The following is a 13,112-nucleotide window of genomic DNA, read 5'->3' on the forward strand; positions in this document are numbered from 1 at the left end:
CAAGTAGCCAAGCAGCAAACTCACCTGGGCAAAATGCACAACTGGAAACTGCTGCTAAAACTAGGTAACATACTAGTCTATGGATTCCTAGAAAGAGAGAATACAGGACCCACCCTGGTGCACCAATACACATTTTCTTCATTTAAAAATCCGCTAATGCAGTTAAATGGGTCTTGTAAAAATCAAGGAGCAGTACCTTGGTGGATCAGGATTGTTTTGAGAGAGTCAGGAAATCTAGATTCTATTCCCAGCTCTAGCACTAATTCTCAGTGACCTTGATCAAATCACTTCTATTCCCTTTGGTTTCCCTGCTTGGGTGTGCACGTGTATATAGAGAGGATAAAACTGACCTCACAGGGTGCTAATGAGGCTCATACTCTATTTGTAAAGTGTTTTGTGAGTCTTAAATGGAAGAAATTATATACAGTATTGATATTAAATCTCTGTCCCCTCCCCCAGGCCAATTTGTATTTGCAAATTCTTGATGACCATAGTGAAGAACTAAGGGTCAGCTCCTCAAAGGTATTTAAGCTCCCACCTTCTATTAATTACAATCTGACCAGTTTCCCCATGCCAGTTCCTGCAGGGAGGGAAGCAGGTTCATATCTCATTCACGCTGGGGCTACCTGTAGAGAAAGGAGAGTTTTGAACTAATAATATTGAAGATAATAGGGCAGCTGATTCTCCCCCTCTAAAAACACCCAGTAATTCCCCCATTATTTTTCCCCACTGTTTGCTTTTAATTTTCCTACTGAAGCATCAAAGAGGCAACAGGGAATGTGATCTGATCACTTATGCTAAGTGACACAGGGGAGAAAGGAGAGAAGAGAAAATACCATTTTCTACAGTACATGGACCTTCTCCAGAACAGACTGTTGTAGATAACAATGAGATGAAACAGGACCATCCCTCAATAGATTAATAAGTAACAGTAATTGTGTCACTGGTGAGTTCTTGGGTCTTTGCCTTCAGCAGAGAGCAGATGAAAACATCTCTGGTTTTAAAAACAGCCTTAGAGGCATGATATGCACACTCTGTCAGGCAAGTAGGCTCCTTCCTGCACTCCAAAGTTAGTTCTGACTACCTTCAGTGAAGGAGCACAATGGGGCCATTTACAGGTTCCTGGCTCATTCCAGCTCACAGCAATCCTTGATGCCTTCACAACACTTCCCTACAGCCTGTATCCTGCACTGTCATGCTAGGTCAGATTCTCCCCATTTAAAATATCTTTCAGCACACTTGCTCTCCTTTGGCCAGACAAAGGCTAAGGAGACTAAAGGCACACTTAACAACCTTTGTTCCTTGTGCCTGTAGTCTAGATCCCCATCTTTTCCAACCACACAGCGAGCAAGGGAAGAAAGTTTACATGGCTGAGTCCATTTGAGTCACTACAGACCAGTAAAACCATATATCTTACACGTTAAGTCATTTTCCTGGTAGGAGAGACTTCCGTATACAATGAATGAGCTTCAGAATCTACTAGATGAGCCACCTAAGGATAAGGTAGTGCTGTGGGTGCATCCAAAATACCTTCCAAAGGGAACCAAGGAGTTTATCTTAACAAGTAAGTCATCTTACCTACATTTCCTCCATAAAAAGGACAGAGCCTTTGCTAGATGCTTGATGGGAAAAGGGCATTGGGGCTTATTAAAAATGGAACCAACTAAAACCCTTAAAAGTTGACCCAGCTTTTAGTACCCTTAGACACCAATAATTAACTTTCATCAAGAATACCTGACATCTAGATAACATGTTAATAAGTGCCTCAGAAAAACCTAGAAGTGATGAGAGCTAGTTGACTGCATCTAAGATGGCTACAAGCTGGCAGACTTACAGCTTGAAGGTCACAGCTAGACTCACCATATTTGGAGTGGAGTGCCTTCAGCAGCCAACCTCAGCTACATCGCTTGAAGGAACTGTAAAGCTGCTATACACGGCCTTCTCTGCCCCTTGCATAAACTGAACCTAGGTTCCTGGTTAGCACGCTACAGAGTTTAAGCTCATTAGGAGTGCCAAATTCTCCAATTCCTAGAAGTTTAATTGGCTTAGAGTTTTAATCTTAGATTCCCTTCTTGATGGTGCCCCTCCTTTTAGAATTTTCATTATCTTACCCCACATTTGTTCTTCACGCTGTTGAGGAATATTTCCCCTCACATATACAAAAATAGATGCTGTATTTAAACTTTTAAGGCATGTTAGCATTTGTGTGAGTACTTGTAAAATATGTTACATGTTCATTACAGACACACTCCTTGAGTTTTAAAATCTCAAACAGCGGGAATCCAGGGAGAGTCTGTGGAATTTTGGAAAAAAACATACTTTCCTGGAAATCTTGTTCTCTGAAGGTGGTAACCCGCCAAAATACATTCAGTTGCTCTCATCCCTCCCTGTTTGGAAGGATTCTGTAACTACTGTGTTTAAAAAAAAACAAAACCAAAAACCAAAAGGTTTTTTTGGTAGCTGTTGCCTTTAACTTTTGAAAGGAACTTACCTAGAAAAGCAGGAGGGCAGTCCCAAGACCTGAAAAGACCCAAAATGTAACGCTAAAGGACTTTGTACTTGGCGTCTCCCTGAAAGCATGGGATCAAAAGTGCTAACTGACAATGAACTAGTTTCAGAGTTTTTTTTTAAAATGTTTCTTCTGAAGATTTTGGAAAATTGCCATAGATGAAAAGAACAATCCACACAACTATCAAAGGTAGGGAGAAGGAAAGAGTAGTACTGAATGATAATGAGTCCTCGGTTAAAAAGGTCTCCAGAAATAGTTATAGAAACACAGGAAGTTGATCCAATCAATGGTCCCTATAGTTCAGCACCAGGTAATTCAAAATCCAAGAACTCCAGAATGGACAATTCTGGAACCTCCTGCTGTAAGGAAAGCATCATCAAGTAGTGGTATGTCCCTGAAGCATGAGAGGTTTATCCCAAACAAATGTTGTTACTGTGGCTATTCTCATTCATATAAATATCATCCCCTTCTTTATATCCTATTATTTGGGCCTTGATGACAGCTAGTTGCAATAAATTTTACAGACTGATTATGTATACATCTTGTATAAAAGTATTTCCTTTCATAAGTTTTGAATTTACCATTCAATTTCATTGAATGTCCCTTTGTTCCTGCATTAGAGGGTAAATACCATTCAAGTTACCTGCTCTGTGTAATGTTATACTTAATATTTTTTAATCCCATTTCTTATGCATTTTACAACATTGTTTATTTTCTGATTATCGCTATATTCTGAACATTTTTATTAATTGTCTAGAGTGCCACCTGAGTAGTGACAGTTAAAATTCAGAGCCCAGCTATGTGTGTAGATCAAATTATTCTTTCCTGGGTGCATAACTGGTTAGAAAATCATTCCCAGAGAGTAATCATCAATGGTTCACAGACATGCTGGAAGGACATAATGAGTGGGGTCCCGCAGGGATCAGTTCTGGGTCTGGTTCTGTTCAATATCTTCATCAATGATTTAGATAATGGCATAGAGAGTACACTTATAAAGTTTGCGGACGATATCAAGCTGGGAGGGGGTACAAGTGCTTTGGAGGGTAGGATTAAAATTAAAAATGATCTGGAGAAATGGTCTGAAATAAATAGGATGAAATTCAATGAGGACAAATGCAAAGTACTCTGCTTAGGAAGGAACATTCAGTTGCACACATGCAAAATGGGAAATGACTGCCTAGGGAGGGGTACTGAGGAAAGGGATCTGGGAGTCATAGTGGATCACAAGCTAAATAGGAGTCAACAATGTAACACTGTTGCAAAAAAAGTGAATGTCATTTTGGGATGTATTAGCAGGAGTGTTGTAAACAAGACACGAGAAAAGATGGTTACTCACCTTTGTAACTGTTGTTCTTCGAGATGTGTTGCTCACATCCATTCCAGTTAGGTGTGCGCGCCGCGCGTGCAAGTTCGTCGGAAACTTTTTACCCTAGCAACTCCAGTGGGCCGGCAGGTCGCCCCCTAGCGTGGCGCCGCCATGGCACCTGATATATACCCCTGCCGGCCCACCCGCTCCTCAGTTCCTTCTTGCCGGCTACTCCGACAGTGGGGAAGGAGGGCGGGTGTGGAATGGATGTGAGCAACACATCTCGAAGAACAACAGTTACAAAGGTGAGTAACCGTCTTTTCTTCTTCGAGTGATTGCTCACATCCATTCCAGTTAGGTGAATCCCAAGCCATACCTAGGCGGTGGGGTCGGAGTGAGAAGTAGCGGCATGGAGCACTGCAGATCCGAAGGCCGCATCCTCTCTGGACTGCTGGACCAGGGCGTAGTGGGAAGCAAAGGTGTGGACCGATGACCAGGTCGCTGCCCGACAGATTTCCTGGATGGGCACACGGGCGAGGAAAGCCAGCGACGACGCCTGCGCCCTGGTAGAGTGCGCAGTCACACGGCCCGTAGGAACGTGAGCCAAGTCATAGCAGGTCCTGATACAGGACGTTACCCACGAGGATAACCTCTGCGAGGAAATGGGAAGCCCCTTAATGCGGTCCGCTACTGCCACGAAAAGCTGGGGGGATTTGCGGAACGGTTTGGTCCTCTCCACATAAAACGCGAGAGCCCGACGGACATCAAGCGAGTGGAGTTGTTGCTCCCTGCGTGAAGAATGAGGTTTCGGGAAAAAAACTGGGAGGAAGATCTCCTGGTTGACGTGGAAGGCTGAGACCACCTTGGGGAGAAAGGCAGGGTGCAGTCTCAGCTGCACCTTATCTTTATGGAAGACTGTATACGGGGGATCTACCGTGAGCGCCCGGAGTTCCGACACCCGTCTAGCTGAGGTAATAGCTACTAAAAAGGCAGTCTTCCAAGAAAGATAGCTACTTGCTCCCTGCTTTAACGGCTCAAAGGGGGGCCCCATGAGCCGAGACAACACCAGGTTAAGATCCCAGGTAGGGGCAGGGGGTCGGACGTTAGGGTATAGACGTTCCAGCCCCTTAAGGAATCTAGTCACCGTCGGGTGAGAGAAAACGGAGCGGCCATCCCCACCCGGGTGAAAGGTGGAGATAGCCGCCAGGTGGACCCGCAGGGACGATATCGCCAGGCCCTGTTGCTTAAGGGACCAAATATAGTCCAAAATATTGGCCACCGAAACTTCCATCGGGAGGAGACCCTTCTCCAAGCACCAACAGGAGAAACGCTTCTACTTGGCCCAGTACGTCGCTCTAGTGGAAGGCTTCCTGCTGCCCAAGAGTACCTCACGTACCGGGGTGGAGCAGCGCAACTCAGAACTGGTCAGCCACGCAGGAGCCACGCTGCTAGGTGCAGCGACTAGAGGTCCGGGTGACAGAGAGTTCCATGGTCCTGGGTGATCAGGTCCGGGTGGAGGGGCAGGTCCGGGTGAACTGGGTCGGCTATGCCCAGGTCCAGCAACATGGGGTACCAATGTTGCCTGGGCCACGCCGGGGCTACCATGATCACGCGGGCCCTGTCCCTGCGCACCTTCAGAAGGACCCTGTGGACCAGCGGGAACGGGGGGAACGCGTAGAACAAGTGGGTCGTCCACGGAATAAGGAAGTCGTCCACTATAGACCCGGGTTCCCGGCCCTGAAAGGAGCAGAACGCCTGGCATTTCCTGTTCCCCCTGGACACGAAGAGGTCCACGCGGGGACAACCCCACCTCTGGAAAATCGAGAGGGCGACGTCCGGGCGGAGGGACCATTCGTGCGCGAGGAAGGATCTGCTCAGGCGGTCCGCCAGCGTGTTCCGTACTCCGGGGAGGAAGGAAGCCGTGAGGTGAATGGAGTAGGCTATACAAAAGTCCCAGAGTCGCATCGCCTCGTGACATAGGGGAGAGGATCTGGTGCCACCCTGCTTGTTGATATAGTACATGGTCGTCGTGTTGTCGGTAAATACCGCGACACAACAACCCCGAAGCTGGTGACAGAACGTTTGACAAGCAAGGCGGACCGCTCTCAACTCCCGCATGTTGATGTGTAGCTCCACCTCCTGTGGGGACCACAGGCCCTGTGTCCTCAGGGTTCCCAGGTGGGCCCCCCAGCCTAGATCTGAGGCATCCGTCGTTAGGGATACCGAGGGCTGGGGTGGGTGGAATGGGAGCCCCGCACACACGACGGACTGGTCGAGCCACCAACTGAGAGAGTCCAACACCCCCTGGGGATTGTGATCAGCATGTCTAGTGACTGCCTTGCCGGTCGGTAATGTGCGATGAGCCAAGACTGGAGGGGCCTCATGCGGAGCCATGCATACCCGGTCACAAATGTGCAGGCTGCCATATGGCCTAACAGGGTTAGACATGTCCGTATCGATGTCAGGGGGGCTGCCAGCAAGCGCTGAATGATCGCCGACAATGACTGGAACCTCGGCAACGGCAGAAGGGCCCTGGCTACGGTGGAGTCCAGGACGGCCCCAATGAACTCCACTCTCTGTGAGGGGAGCAGGGTGGACTTGTCCACGTTGATCATGAGGCCCAAGGTAGCAAACAGGCCGGTGATCCTGCGGACGTGGCTGCAGACCTGCAGCTCCGACATGCCCCGAATTAACCAATCGTCGAGGTAAGGGAACACGTGAATGCGACTGCGCCGAAGATGTGCCACAACAACGGCCATGCATTTTGTGAATACCCTCGGAGCCGTAGAAAGGCCAAATGGGAGGACCGCAAATTGGTAGTGAAAGCGGCCGACCACAAACCGAAGGAAACGTCTGTGGTATGGCCATATGGCAATATGAAAATAAGCGTCCTGCATGTCGAGGGCGGCATACCAGTCTCCAGGATCCAGGGATGGGATAATGGTCCCCAGGGATACCATGCGGAACTTCAACTTCACTAGATATTTGTTGAGCTCTCGCAGGTCGAGGATAGGCCTGAGGCCTCCCTTGGCCTTGGGGATCAGAAAGTAGCGGGAATAAAACCCCTTGCCCTTCTCGTTCTCCGGAACCGCCTCTATTGCTCCTTTGCTGAGGAGCGTCTGTACCTCCTGGCGGAGGAATTGCTCGTGAGAGGGGTCCCTGAAGAGGGACAAGGATGGGGGGCGGGAGGGAGGAAATGATACAAACTGCAGACGGTATCCCATCTGCACCGTGCGTAAGACCCAGCAGTCGGATGTTATCCGGGACCACGCCTGGAGGAAAAACGAAAGGCGGTTGGAAAACGGGGGGAAAGGATCCATGGGGGATACTGGTATTACGCCCTCGGGCGCACCTTCAAAATGAAGGTTTGGGTCCAGGTGGGGCTTTAGAGGAGCTTTGGTTTTGCCCCCCTTGATTGCCCGACGGCCTGCGCCTGCCATTTCTGCCGCGGCGCCTATTAAGGTCCTGCCGCTGGCGGAACTGGGGGTATGGCCGACGCTGCTGCTGTTGCTGCGGTCGGAAGGGTCTGCGTTGCGTCCCAGGCGTGTGCATACCAAGGGAGCGCATAATGACCCGATTGTCCTTAAGACTTTTCAGTCTGGGGTCTGTCTTCTCCGAGAACAGGCCCTGGCCTTCGAACGGGAGGTCCTGGATGGTGTATTGGAGCTCCGGAGGAAGGCCAGAAACCTGAAGCCAGGAGATGCGGCGCATCGTCACCCCCGAGGCGAGGGTGCGGGCAGCCGAGTCTGCAGCGTCCAAGGAGGCCTGCAATGAGGTTCGTGCAACCTTCTTGCCCTCGTCAAGAATCGCCGCAAATTCTTGACGCGCCTCTTGTGGCAGCAGCTCTTTGAACTTATCCGCTGCCACCCAAGAGTTAAATGCGTAGCGGCTAAGAAGGGCTTGCTGATTGGAAACCCTAAGCTGAAGGGCCCCAGCCGAATAAACCTTGCGGCCGAGGAGGTCCATACGCCTGGCCTCCTTGGATTTGGGGGCTGGGGCTTCCTGTCCGTGACGCTCCCTCTCGTTCACCGACTGTACCACCAGGGAACATGGTGTCGGGTGAATATGGAGGTACTCATAGCCCTTGGAGGGGGCCATGTACTTCCTTTCGACGCCCCGTGCAGTAGGGGGGATGGAGGCCGGAGATTGCCAGATCGTATTGGCGTTGGCCTGGATCGTCCGAATAAAGGGGAGGGCGACCCTGGTGGGAGCATCGGAGGAGAGGATGCTGACGACGGGGTCCTCGATCTCAGAGACCTCCTCAGCTTGCAGGCTCAGATTCTGTGCTACGCGCCTGAGGAGGTCCTGATGTGCCCTGAGATCCAGCGGAGGAGGGCTATTAGAGGAAGTGCCAGCCACCGCCTCATCGGGAGAAGACGATGAGGAGACCCCTGGCAAGAGAGTGTCCAGCGGGGGGTCCGCCTCAGCCCTCGCCTCTGGCTCAGGAGGGAGATCAGGGTCCTGTTGCTTTGACCCGTCCTCCCCGTCCGGGGAAGGAGGGGGGCGAGACAACGACGCCCCGGTGCCCTGTGCTCTGCCGTTGCAGGCCTAGGAGGAAGCTGTTGGGGGCCCTGGGCTTGATGGTACATCCAGGGTGTCCAGAACCCCCACTGTTGCGGACCCTGGTCCTGTTGAAGAGGGTCTTGAAAAAGCGCCGCTTGTCTGTCAGTGCCCAGCGCGTATACACTGTCCGCCTGCGATGACACCGACGGCTGTCTGGAAGGCCATGGAGGGGCCGACCGCGGCTGGTAAGAGTCTCTGCGTCCTGGCGCCGAAGATGTTCTCGGTGCCGGGGATCGGGACCGGGAGTCATACCGGTGCCGGGATCAGGACCGGGGTCTGTCTTGGACTCGGTGCCGGGATCGGGACCGGGAGCTGCCTCGGTGCCGGGATCAGGACTGGGACCTGCCACCGACGCAGTATCGGGAGGTCGACCGGGACCAGGACCTGCCACCAGCTCGGTGCCGGGAGGTCGACCGGCGCGCTGATCAACGGCGGGACTGGCTCCTAGAGTCCCGGTGCCGGTATCGGCGACTGGAACCAGACCGTGACCATCTGGAGGCCGATCGGTGCCGCGAGTACGACCGGTACCGCCAAGGGGAGCGGTGCCGGGACTGCGAGCGGCGGCGGGATCTTGAGCGACCATGGTGTTGGGACCTTGACAGCGAGCGTGAGTCCCGAGACGACGCTGACATCATAGGTTTGCCCCTGGACGCTACCCACACCGGAGGTACCGGGGGTGGAGGCTGAGTTGACTCAGTCAGGGCAATGAGGTCCCGTGCCGAGGCAAAGGTCTCTGGCGTCGATGGGACCAATAGCTCAACCCCAGATCTTATGGGGGAGCTCGGCGGAACCGGACTCGACGGACCCTCCGGGCCCGGAGTCGACGGTGCCGGTAGCGCCGCGGCAGATGTCAGTGCCAGGCGCTCCACTTGAGTCTGCCTGGATGGAGTTGCAGACTTCGAGGGTCTTGCTTCTGCACCCGGTGCCGGGGAGTCTTTCCGGTGCCGGCGCGATCCGGTGCCGGTGTCGAGATGACGGCCTGCGAAGCTGCCGGGTCGAGTGCCGCTTCCATGAGGAGAGTCCTAAGTCTCTGGTCTCTCTCCTTCTTTGTTCTAGGCTTAAAAGCCTTGCAAATGCGGCACTTGTCCGACCTGTGTGATTCCCCCAGGCACTTTAGACACGCGTCGTGAGGGTCGCTGGTCGGCATCGGCTTCTTACAGGCCGCACATTGCTTGAAGCCCGGCGAACCAGGCATGAGCCTGGTGCTGGGAGCCGGGGAGGGCTACGGCCCAAACCGGCTAACAAATATCTACAATATTATTTACACTATTAACTATATATAACTAACTACACTTAACTACTAACTATCAACCGTAGAACAAGGAGAGCTAGGGACGTGGAGGACAGCTGTGCCGCGCTCCACAGTTCCAACGACCGACACGGCGGTAAGAAGGAACTGAGGAGCGGGTGGGCCGGCAGGGGTATATATCAGGTGCCATGGCGGCGCCACTCTAGGGGGCGACCTGCCGGCCCACTGGAGTTGCTAGGGTAAAAAGTTTCCGACGAACGTGCACGCACGGCGCGCACACCTAACTGGAATGGATGTGAGCAATCACTCGAAGAAGAAGTAATTCTTCTGCATTACTCCATGCTGATTAGGCCTCAACTGGACTATTGTGTCCAGTTCTGGGCACCACATTTCAGGAAAGATGTGTACAAATTGGAGAAAGTCCAGAGAAGAGCAACAAAAATGATTAAAGGTCTAGAAAACATGACCTACGGAGGAAAATTGAAAAAATTGGGTTTGTTTAGTCTAGAGAAGAGAAGACTGAGGGGGGACATGATAACTATTTAAGTACATAAAAGGTTGTTACAAGGAGGAGGGAGAAAAAATATTCTTCTTAACCTCTGAGGATAGGACAAGAAGCAATGGGCTTAAATTGCAGCAAGGGAGGTTTAGGTTGGACATTAGGAAAAACTTCCTAATTGTCAGAATGATTAAGCACTGGAATAAATTGCCTAGGGAGGTGGTGGAATCTCCATCATTGGGGATTTTTAAGAGCAGGTTGGACAAACACCTGTCAGCGATGGTCTGGATAATACTTAGTCCTGCCTTGAGTGCAGGGGACTGGACTAGATGGCCTCTCAAGGTCCCTTACAGTTCTATGATTCTATGAATGTGCATTACCTTGTTTTTAAACACTGAGTTTTATGCATCATTGTGCTTTCCATTCAGCTAGCTCTTTTAGGTCTCTCAGAATTACTTAGTTTTGACTATCTTAAATAATGGTCATCTGCAAACTGACTCCTCACTATTCCCTCCTTTGTCCAGATCATTAATATATTTACCAGCCCTAGCACAAAACCTGTTGCCATTGTGAAACCGGATAGTTCATTCCTACTTCCCCAACCATCTTTTATGGTAGACAAATTTTTTATTAAGCAAAAGCTCATTGGTTACATTCAATCCTCCTTTGCAAAAATCCATAACTCAGTCACCTTGAGAGATTACATGGCATTTAGGCCATCTGGAAATAAATACATTAATAATAAGGCAGCTTGTTATTTATCTGTTTGTGGTAGCAACTACAGTGTGCTAGGGCTTTCCAGTCAGGGCCGGATCCAGGGGTTTTGCAGCACCCCCCCAAAAAAAAAAAGAAAAAAAAAGCCACGATCGCAATCGCGATCTGCGGCAATTCAGCAGGAGGTCCTTTGCTCTGAGTGGGAGCGAGGGACTCTCTGCCGAATACCTGGACTTGCCGCCCCTCTCTGAAGTGGCCGCCCCAAGCACCTGCTTGCTAAGCTGGTGCCTGGAGCCAGCCCTGTTTCCAGTGATTCAAAGGTCCCTGCCCTATCGAGCTCATTCTAAGGACAAACAAGACAGGTACACAGATAAGGAGCAAGGGGAACAGTTAAAAAAATCCCCCAAAATGTATTATAGCTAAAATCTTCCCTCTGATTTTAGTTAGGAGGAAAACAGAGGCAAGAAAAATCACAAGGGACCAGGTTCTCTAGGATCATGCACAGGAATCAAGAAATAGCTCAACTGTAATATAAATTAGTTCCATTCAACAGAAAATGGATGTTTTCTAGGGGAAAAAAGGATGCTTGGGCACCAGTTAGAACTCTCCTTTTGAGAGATCTTTTCCCCATACACTTTCCACATTTGGTCCCCTGAATGTTCAAACACACAAGTATAATGTAAAGCATAGGCTTCCATCAGCAATTCTTATTTGCCCTCAATTTTCTTCTCTTATGCTCCCGAGTGAGGAAACAACATCCATTCACTAGTGTTCAAGTTCATAAAACAGCAGTGGTTTTCGGGCTAGGGCTTTGGTATTTTTATTATATAAAAAATCATTACTGGTCGGAAAGTATTGTGTTCAGTTTAGTCTTATATGTCTATGTATCATTTACATAAATACACAAGTTTTACAAATATACTTTTTTTTTTAAGTACATCAGAAGCAGGAATTGTATCAATCAGTGGGGCCACTGGACAATCAGGTACTAAAGGAAGGTGTACAAGGCCGTTGTACACAAGCTAAATGAATTCTTTGCATCATCAGTCTTCACTCCAGAGGATGTGAGCGAAATTCCCACAACTGAGCCATTCTTTTTAGGTGACAAATCTGAGGAACTGTTCCAGATGTAGGTGTCAATAGAAGAGGTTTTGGAACAAATTGGTAAGTTAAACAATAAGAAGTCACAAGGACCATATGGGATTCACCCAAGAGTTCTGAAGGAATTCTCATGAAATTGCAGCACTAACAACTTTGGCATGTAACATATAATTTAAATCAGCTTCCGTACTAGATGACTGGAGGATAGCTAATGTGACATCGATTTTTAAAAAGGCTCCAGAGGCGATCCTGGCAATTACAGGCCAGTAAGCCTGACTTCAGTACCAGGCAAATTGATTGAAACTCTGGTAAAGAACACAATTATCAGACATATAGATGAACATGATTTGTTGGGGAAGAGTCAACAAGTTTTTTGTAAAGGGAAATTGTGCCTCAATAATCTATTAGAATTTTTGAGAGGGGGTCAACAAGCACATAGACAAGGGGAATCCAGTGGATATAGTGTTTTTAGACATTTAGAAAGCCTTTGACATGTCCCTCACCAAAGGCTCTTAAGCAAACTAAGCAGTCATGGGTTAAGAGGGAAGGTCCTCTTGTGGATCTGTAACTGGTTAAAAAAGACAGGAAACAACGGGTAGGAATAAATGGTCAGTTTTCAGAATGGAGAGAGGTAAATAGTGGTGTCCCCCAGGGTCTGTACTGTTCAACATATTCATAAATAATCTGGAAAACGGAGTAAGACAGTGAGGTGGCAAAATTTGCAGATGATACAAAATTACTAAAGATAGTTAAGTCCAAAACTGACTGCACAGAGTTACAAAGGGCTCTCATTAACGGGGGGACTAGGCAACAAAATTGCAGATGAAATTCAATGTTGATAAATGCAAAGTAATGCACATTGGAAAACATAATCCCAACTATACATATAAAATGCTGAGATCTAAATTAGCTGTTACCATTCATGGAAGATCTTGGAGTCATTGTGGATAGTCCTCTGAAAATATATGCTCACTGTGCAGCAGCAGTCAAAAAAGCGAATAGAATGTTAGGAACTATTAGGAAAGTGATAGATAGTAAGACAGAAAAATATCATAATACCACTATATAAATCCATGATATGCCCACACCTTGAATATTGCATGTAGTTCTGGTCACCCCATCTCAGAAAAGGTATATGAATTGGAAATAGTTCAGAGAAGGGCAACAAAAA

The sequence above is a fragment of the Gopherus evgoodei genome, chromosome 4, assembly GCF_007399415.2.
Source record: "Gopherus evgoodei ecotype Sinaloan lineage chromosome 4, rGopEvg1_v1.p, whole genome shotgun sequence".
In the NCBI taxonomy this organism is placed as follows: domain Eukaryota; kingdom Metazoa; phylum Chordata; order Testudines; family Testudinidae; genus Gopherus; species Gopherus evgoodei.